This window comes from Corvus kubaryi, unplaced genomic scaffold, assembly GCF_017639235.1.
Source record: "Corvus kubaryi isolate FWS band 111438036 unplaced genomic scaffold, C.kubaryi_AGA036_p1.0 71, whole genome shotgun sequence".
Taxonomy (NCBI): domain Eukaryota; kingdom Metazoa; phylum Chordata; class Aves; order Passeriformes; family Corvidae; genus Corvus; species Corvus kubaryi.
Genome location: NW_024582059.1, coordinates 9,370,166 through 9,380,077, shown reverse-complemented (window position 1 = coordinate 9,380,077; position 9,912 = coordinate 9,370,166). Strand labels below are relative to the sequence as shown.

The 9,912-nt window shown below is 40.6% G+C and overlaps 1 long non-coding RNA gene across 1 annotated transcript; it reads left to right on the top strand.

The window, feature by feature from the left end:
* The first annotated feature begins 5,819 nt into the window (after positions 1–5,819).
* On the top strand, positions 5,820–7,654 carry LOC121675034. Its single transcript, XR_006019941.1, has 3 exons — positions 5,820–6,077; positions 6,923–6,984; positions 7,341–7,654. It is a non-coding gene; the product is annotated as an uncharacterized LOC121675034 (long non-coding RNA).
* Positions 7,655–9,912: the final 2,258 nt, after the last annotated feature.

The following is a 9,912-nucleotide window of genomic DNA, read 5'->3' as shown; positions in this document are numbered from 1 at the left end:
GACTCCACAACCTCTCTGGGCAACCTGTTCCAGTGCTCGGTCACCTGCAGAGTAAAAACGTTCTTCTTCATATTCAGGTGGATCTTCCTGGGCATCAGTTTCTGCCCCATTGCCTCTTGTCCTATTGCTCAGCACCACCGAGCAGAGCCTGGCTCCACCCTCTGCCACCCTCCCTTCAGATACCGACAGACACTGATGAGGTCCCCTCTCAGTTGTCTCTTTTCATGGCTGACCAGGCCCAGCTCCCTCAGCCTTTCCTCATAAGAGAGATGCTCCTGTCCCTTCATCATCTTTGTCGCCCTTCGCTGGACCCAATCCATGTCTCTCTTGTCCTGAGGAGCCCAGACCTGGACACAGCATTCCAGATGTGCCTCACCAGAGCTGAGCAGAGGGGCAGGACCACCTCCCTTGACCTTCTGGAGTGCTCTTCCTAATGTGCCCCAGGACATCATTGGCCTCTTGGCCACAAGGACACACTGCTGGCTCATGGACAGCTTGGTGTCCACCAGGATCCCCAGGTCCTTCTCCACAAGCTGCTCTCCAGCAGGTCGGCACCCAGCCTGTCCTGGTGCAGGGGGTTATTCCTCCCCAGGTGCAGGACCCTGCATTGCCTTTGTTGAATTTCAGTTGGTTCTTCTCTGCCCATCTCTCCGACCTGCTGAGGTCCTTCTGAATCACATCAAATATAGAGAGGCCTGCTTTCACCTAACTTCCATCTGTGCTCTGCTTTACTCTTGCCTGCCACTTGGAATTTCTGCCATTCCCTGCAGCTTTTGAAATCCTTGTTTCTTTTCAGAAGGCTCATGTTACACTGAGGGTCATGCAATATTTCTTCTCTTAGCCAGTGATGTTAAGTAAGTTCAGTTTTTGGTTTGGGTATGTCTTTTCCCCCATGCCTTCTCTCTAGTCTTTTTGTCAGGTTTGCCTATCATAAATGCGTATCACTTGAGCTAAGATTGCCTTGTTTTAAATTCTAGCCATGCACTAAATACGTATATTATACGTACATAAATATGTACATGTATTTAAGGGAGTGTCACTTTGAATACTCTTTACAGTGATCTGCCAGGTTTTTCTGATTGTATTACTGTAATCAACAGTTTCCACTATTTGGGAAAAAATGTCAAAGGCGAGTAGTATAAATGGTTAGTGATAGCAAGCAAAAATATAAAGAAATCCAAGAATGAACCTCTGGGAACCTGTAACAGCTATCATAGAATGGCTGTAAATGGGTAAAACCTATACTGGAAAAAGGATACCGTGATAGTATTTGTAGGGTCTGCAAGAGGATTCCATACAACATAAATCTAGTGTGAGAAAACTTACAAAGATTAAGAATACATGGCAGGTAGTAGGGATTCTTTTGGGTATCTAAACCTGGGAATGACAGCTTTCAAACAAACCCCTAACAACAAAATTGTCATTGTCTTCTTTTTCACATATACAGGTATTTTTATGTCTTTGCTTTTCTACAGTTCAAAGACTGATTGATTACCAGAGCAAACCCTGTGAGAAAGGCAAAAAGATAAATGCAGGATTCATTCAGGCTCTGCTCTAGTTCCAGTCCTGAGATCTCCTTTCTCACTAAAATTATTCTGTATGTTTGAGCTTTAGTGGTTCTGGAGATTTTAACTTGATATAGATAAAAGACAGAAGAAGAGAGCAAACTCAAGGTCTGACACAGGGAACACTATACTGATTTCAGATTTTTAAATGCTGATTCAGTGCTTGCCAGTCCAACTTACTAAATAATTTCTAGCAAGAATCGAATCTATTCATATACTGCTCCAGAGTGCACAATGTCTGATTCATAAAGGTGTGAATCTTTTGAAAAGTCTGCTTTTAAAAAAGTTGTTTGCATTTTCTTATGGAAGGACTCAAAATGCTTTAATCATTGAAGCAGCCTTCTGAAAAGAAATCAAGTTTGGGTTTAAAGATATAAGAATATTGGCTATGCAAAGCTCTAGGTTTTACCTGTTTTCATGTTATTTTGTATAACATTACACCACTATAATCTAATATTCTGTTATGGTGTCACAACACGGGAAAAAAATCAGAGCAAAGTGATTACAGTTCAGCAGGAACACAGGAGCTGAAAAGGCTTTAGAGCATATATGCATATGTAATGTATATTGAAAACTTGAAAATACTGGAGTCCTGGATTTGCTTGAAAATGAGAGCAAACATTTTATAGGTGTACCAGTGCAATGTATAAAGAACCTCCAAATCAGACAAGACAAGAATAGGAAGGAAAGGAGAGATTTTCAAGTTTTCATGTCAATGCATCTCTAGTAACAGCTAGCTAAGGCAGACTTGCAGAGAAACAAGACAGAACACAACATAAATACTTTTAAGGGGAAATTTGGAGTGATTCATTTTTTTATCAGTAACAGAAATGAAAATCACAGTGCTGTGATGCTAGGCAACTAAACACTAGCATCTTGCTTGATCAAGTGTGTGCACACTTTGGTAGAACCACTGGAGAGCAACAAAGATGGGGAACAAAAGGTCTATTAAAAGAAAGAAGACAACGTGGCCCTGGAGAAGCTGAGCGTGAGCTTGACATTCTCTGTTTCCAATGCCTGCAGTGCAGATAGATGTTTATAATCTTGACAACTTGCTTTTTAGCACTGTGATGACAGAAGTTTGCTGCTTCTACAGATGGTGAGGTTGGCATCTTTGAAATAATTTAACTTATAATCATTAGTAATTTAATAAATAATAAAAAATATAAATAAATTTAATTAAAATAAATTTAAAATTTAATAAATTTAATAAAAATAATTATACCTACTAGGTCTCATAAACCAAGTCCACAAGTATAAAACATACAACTGTTATCTGTCCCATCAGAAGATTAATGAGTCTATATAAACTACAATGACATCTTTTACCCTCCTCGCACTACACTGACATTCCTGTTCTAAAGACCTAGCGTAAAGTTGGCTTAGTAATAAGTAAATAAAGAAGTGCTCTGTTGCTTCCCAACAGTATAACTATAAGTGTGGTGTTTCTGTCCATCACATATATTTCACATTTATTCTCTATAGGGTCAAAATATGATCCAATATATTGTTCCCTGGTTGAAGTTCCTTAATGATACTTTAAGTGAATGCTGAAGACAATACTGAAACACACTTCCATATGTCTGCAGTGTAAGAGTCTGTCATGCTACAATGTTTGGATTACAATTTAGATAAGCATTAGTAAAGATAGTATTACAGTTGGCAGAACATTTGCTGCACAAAAAGAGTACTTTCAATCAGAATATGCAAGATATTATACTGAATTATACTGGAAACAAACTCCAAAGGACTATTGATATAGCACAACCACGGGAATGAAAGTCCATTTGTATTCCTGCTTGGCTAGTTTTGGACAACTTGAACAACTGTATGTTTATATTTATAGATAAAATATACTGTTCAGCAGCAGTGTTTCATGGTAGCACATAGAATCTACTAATGAGGATATCCATTACTGCATTCATTTTACTGTTTTATTGCATGCTGCTTTAAATATTGTTTCTGTTTACTAAAGATGTACAAAATTACAAGATGTTAGGAAACTATTTTGAACTTAGTAAAATAGGCTGTACAGATGATAAAGCAAATTATCATGGAAAGGTTGCAGCTAATTTTTTTTTAAAAAAGGTAAAAAAATTTTAAAAGTTCCAGAATTTATAATAGCGAGCATAATGGTAAGCCACTAGAGCATTCTGGGTCCAGGTCCTAAGACAGCAATAAGTACTTACCACAAGCTGTCCCAAAATTGTAGAATGGAGTCATGTGGATGCTCTACGATGGCAAGCATGCATATCTGGAGTATGACCTAGGTTTATTAATTTTTTCCTGGTTTTTTTTAGGCTGAATATTGTTGCAGCGGGGTCTCCTGCAACATCCATAGACAGCAAGGCCCATGGAAAGAAATAGGGAGTGACTCTTGATAGAAGTTTCAGAGATCTTTATTTTCCAGCCACATGGCCGGGGGATTCCCCAAAGACTCGGGAATCACGGGACAACCAGGGTCCTCCCCGGGCAGGGGAACACAAAATAACCAATGGGGAACAGGATTAGGGTACATTTGACCAGGGAGAAGGGAGACCCCGCGCCTAGGCCATACCCCTACTCCAGGGGCCCCTCTCCCAGGACCCCATGGCAGGGGGGAGGAACCCCAACAGAATACACCGTATATTCTTTCTGAAATTCACCATCCTTCTCTGTCCTCTCCAATTCATGCAGCAACAAAGAACCCTTCTACCCCACCACTGTCATATGTTGTGGCCTGGCTCTCCCACTGTCCTCACAGAGACAGCAAGATTTGCTGACTTCTTTACTTGACAGTAAATTTACAGTATTTACTCAGTTTACACTATTTATTCTTTAAAAATATAAGTACCTTTGACTCAAGACAGCATCGTCTCTGAACATATCAGAACATCACGGTATTGAAGGGTTCTTATATATTACAGAGAAGTAATAGACCAAACCGGAACTGCTACAGAGGTGCACTTTTTGGCAACACTACTAAACTGAGCAATTTTCTATTCTTTGACACTTCTAATGTTGGGAGCAGGGGGTGAGGGATGGGAGAGACAGAAATTATTCCTCTGTCTCAAAGTTAATTCTATGACATCCTGAGACAACTGTGTCTATTTCTTCCCTACAATACTTGCTTCCCCGTTAAAAATTTATATATTTCTATCCCTGTTTGACAGGTACATGCACCTGAATAGGGCGAAAGTACAGGAGGGATTCAAAAGACAGGAAATGGATATCAAATATATTTCCATGCTCTGTGTAACTGGATCTGTACCACTTTTTTTTTTTTTTTTTTTTTTTTTTTTGAGGGAAAAAAAGGTAAAGAAAAAAGAACCAACAGAAAACACCAAGTAAACCGAAAACAAGCCTTCCCAGTTTTCCTGAACAGTGATAAAAGTGATAAAAGCAATGAGATCAACAGTGGGGTTTCTGAGAAGCAATCTGGCATTTCAAAAGAATCCCTCCCTTGTTCTCCACAGGACATTGGTCTTCTTGCACAGCAGAATATAGAAGGATACACATTTTTTGGGCTGAGAAGCTTCCAGGTTTTTCCAGAACCACAGACTGCTTCATTTCTATGTAAAACTCATTGGGGTAATTGAACCCAAACTAGTTTCTTTTACAATGCCTCAAGGAAAAGAAATGAACATAGCACCAACCACTTTATCCCTGATACGATTCCAGTCATGTTCCCTTCACTGGTTTTTGGTTCTCCCACTACCCACAACACTCACTATAATCTTCAAACCATGCCGTGCAAATCCAGGCTCCATGCTTAGGTCACCAGTGATAATGCAATCTGATCCAAAGCAGTCCTGCCTCGGACAGCCCTTTTTTGCTCTTCGCTCTTCTCTGAACTCTTTCCTCTTTTCCTCTTTGGCCCGTGCTCAGTTCAGGAAGTGCAGCACACTGCCAGTCTCACTGACAAGTACAGGAGGAGGTTTGGAGAGGAACCTGGCAAACATTGACTGGTATATCCACAGCCTGGCTGGAAAGAGGAAGAGAAAAGCAATGCTCAAGGAAATTAACTCAGTCTGCCCAGCTTCGTAAGTGCCTGTTGCCCAGGGTATGCTCCTCTACATGAATCACATTCTGTTCTGTCTTTTTTGCTGCTAGAACTGATTAAAATTCCTTTCCAACTCTTCTTCACTCTTTCAAATCAAAGTCATCTCATAATAACCTCAGCAAATGCTACCACCACACTGCAGCTATTTTTTCTTCAGACAAAGCTATTTGCCCATTTCATTCCAAGTAGTTTCACAGTAATGGAAACGCCATTCAGAGATGAATAACTTAATCCTTTCTCTTAACAGCCTTCCCTATCTCTTCCATTTGATTTGGTGTCTTTGCCAGCTCAGTATATGTTTAACAGATATTTCTTGGTGTAAAGACCTTATTTGCTAAAATATTTGTACAGTAGTTAGGCAAAATTATGGTTTTTCAGCTGCTTTCATTTCAAGGATAATGCTGCAGACAAGAAGATAATTTAAGTCATTACAGCCTGTCAACCAAGATCTGTTCACTTTGACTTTTCAGGTAATTACACTTTTTTAATATTTATAATGTAAAGTATATAGAGAAATAAATGTAATTAACAGCATAGAGCAATTGCTGATTTTCTAAGCTCTAAAGCAATGAATATAGAGGACAAGAATGAGATAGTTTATTTTAAGAAAGACTATCCAATATAATTGTTTAAAATATGAGTATATTGCAATTTACTGGACAGCCTAATCTAATTCACATTAAGCATTTATAAAAAGGCATTACTGTTTTGGAATTTAATCCTTCTGAAAAAGGACAGACTGGTATGATACTTGAATCCGTCTCATACGTGTCCATCTTGTGTGCACACTGTAGAATTTAGAAATCTAATTCAAGGAGAGATCTGCTCCACTTGGTGTCAGACTTCTAACACAACTCCATTCAACACAAGTAGGCACACAACAATCAGCAGCTTGTTCCAGAAACTCCTAGGAGGACAGTTGGCTTTGTCTTACCTTCCCATGCAAATGTTACAAGAAATAACTATAGTATATGCCACGTGTTTATCTGAACACCAGAAATATACGTACATGTATGTTAGCTTAAGAGGAATGTTTAAGGTGTCTTTGTGGATAATTTCATTCTTGTGATCTCCCTGTCTTAAGGGCATCACAGTTATCAGGTGATACCAAGGTAATTAATTCCACAGATTAACATTTCTCTGCCTATTCCTTGGTCAGGCCAGCTAATTCATATCCCCTATCTTTTTTTCCTTCTGGAACCTGCAGAAACTGTTGCTTTTGAACATTGGACTGTCTGGAATGACAACTTCACTCAATCCAATGGCCACATCTCGAGACATTCCTGCTGTTCACAACTTTTCTTTTGTATTGCAGATACTTCTAGCCTCGTTTTTATGGATTAAGGGTAGCAACCAGGATCCCAAAAAAATACCAAGGTTTGGTTTGATTTGCCTTCATTGCTTCAATCTATATCTGCAATTCCCTGCTCACATAGACATTTGTTGTTTTCTTTGGTTTTGTTTTTTTTTATTATGGAGCCATTTTTCATTTTCAACTTCAATTTGTACAAATGTCACAGATGCTAAACCATACTTCACTGTCCCCAGCCTGTAATTTAGCAGAGTTAAGAAGGGATCATAGGCTGAACCTACATACTCCTTTAGTAGGCAGCCAAGTATTTTGATGTCCTTTTCCACCAAACTATTATGTATGAACTCATAGACTTTACATGCTACACCACCACTGCAACCTCATAGACTCCTGACTGGTGCATTCTCTGATACTACTGTAGGTCTTTCCAGTGAGCCCCATGAACGCCCGACCGAGAGGGGCAGCATGTGGGCGGCGGCTGGTGGGGTTGGACCAGAGCCATGCCTAGCCAAAACACGCGCTGGAGCGGGGCGCAAGAGGGTCATCGCTCGGGGGCCCAGCCGAGACGTGGGTGCAGCGCCTGGCAGCAGCAGTGCAGCTGAGAGCAGAGGAGGCGGCGCACAGGGAGCTGAGCGGCACAGCCCGGCCCAGCCTGCACAGCCCTGAATGCGACCCCGGCAGGAGCACACAGGCACGAGCAGCCCCGACGGCCCCAGCAGCCCTGACAATTCCAACACGGGAGCAAACGAAAGAGAAAGCAAAAACGCAGTGAGACAGAAAACAGCAGCCACTCGGAAAAAGGAAAAGATCTCCATAGCTAAGGTTTTAGGAATAGCAAAACGGTATAATGTTAAACAATATTATGGTTTTATAACGAGATATGACAACCAGCAAGACATATTCGTGCATAGAACTGCTATTAAAAAGAATAACCCTGAAAAATACATCCCAAGCTTGGGAGATGGAGAGGTGGTGGAATTCAAAATTGTACAAGGTAGAAAAGGGTTACAAGCATCAGAGGTCACTGGGCCTGATGGTGTTCCTGTAAAAGGCAGTATATATACAAAAAATCGTAGTCATGTTAGACAATATGTCCATTGTAGGCCCCCCCTACAGTCTCCCTTTCCTAATCCCACCTTTCCCTTTTACCCTATATCCTGTTACCCCCGGTATATTCCCAATCCATTTTTTCATCCATGGTTTCCCTCACAAAACCATACCTCTGCCAATTGTTTCCCCAAAAGTCCCTTTCCAATGCCGAGTGGGGGATGAAAAGGGGGAGGGAAGAAATTAAACCCTCTCCTCCCTCAGTTTCCCCACAAAGCATGCTCAGAGAGTTCTGTCTCCCTTCTGTCAGCCCTAAGATGTTCCACAGAATCTGTTTGGACATTTAAAGACTCAGGAGGGTGGCTTGTTTTGTTTTAAAATTGTTCTTTCTGTCACTTGCTTCTTTTTGTCATAGAGAAGCAGCTTCTACTAACATATTTGTACAGGTAGCACTGCCAGAGTACATTAAGTGCTCCAAAATTAGTCACATACAAGACTACTACCAAACAATCTTGGTATTTGTTATAATATAATGTTTGCATATATGATAGAAAACAAAACACTACTTAAACTGTGTCTTGATTTTTTCCAGAGAGCTTCAAGTATGAATGGGTCTCTTTTTGTTCTCATTCTTCTTCTCAGATTATTTATTTTAGTTTGTTTTATCCCTTTATGGTGTGTGGGCCAATAGCCACTAAGCTACAGATTGGAAGAGGGGGTCTATTTCATTCAGTGTCTGTCTTTTGGTGTCTCAGCTTTTTTAAGGCCTCTGTGCTTTAAAAGTCTATCGAGTTGTCTTACAGCAGGACGGCTGTGATGTAGCTCTGTCACCTCAAGCTGGTTCACTAGCACCTGTCCCCTGACATCACAGGTATTAATGCACTGCTGCACCCAGCAGAAACAGAGAATTAGCACTACTTCTGGTGACTTTTGGATCAGTTTAATGAGACTAACCATATGGGTCATTTAAGCTCTCTTCCTAAACCTGTAATAATTACTGCTTTTGAATCAGTCATTGCCAGCCAGATGCACTGAACTAGAGTTCTGTGTCTGGCTCATAATTAATTCTCTTTAAAATAATTGTCATTTCTGAGTAAATAACAATCAGGATAAGATAGATGAAAAGAATTTTCCCTTCCACCCCCAATAACAAGTATTAAATAAAACCACTGGATGTATCCTTGGCACATCTAGCTCAGAACAAAAAGTTGGAACACATTACCATCTATAACAAGCATCACTTGTTTATACAGAGCAAAGCATTCTCAGCCCAGAGCTCTGTCTCATTCCTGAAGAACAGCTACCTCCAGCACATCAATTAGCACAGGGTAGTTTGAGTTCAGCCAAGTAACATAAGGCTTTCTTACAAAGAGGAGGAGAACCAGACTGAAAGGCACTTTGAAGGTAACACACTTGTCAGCACGCAAAGGTTGCAGGAAGATATGGAGACATCTTCGGTTTACATCTTGCAGCATGTTCCTATTTCATTAAATTAAAAAAAAAAAAATTAAGAAAACAAACAAACAAAAAAAACCCAACAACAAAGGAAACAAAAATACCCACACAAAACCCAGGAATACTCACCAGCCTGTAAAATAGTAGCCTATCCCTGGCAGTAGTTGCTTTAAGTTACATACTAAAGTTAGTCCACAAGCCCCTTTCTGCTGGCTCCCAACCACCCTGATGTGTCACACAGAGAGGCTGGGGCTGGATGGGGTGGCTTGGCAGTACCCTGGCTCCAGAGGCACCTCCACCCATAATATGATCTGTGTGTTAACCTAAGGCAGAGCAGGGATTTGGCAGCTCCCAGCCCTTCACTGTTCCACTCACCACATCCATTAGGTACATAACAAAAAAGAGTTTCACAGAATCATAGGAAGTTTTGGGTTGGAAGGGGCCTTAGAGATCATTTACTTCCAATCCCTTTCCCATGGGCAGTGACACCT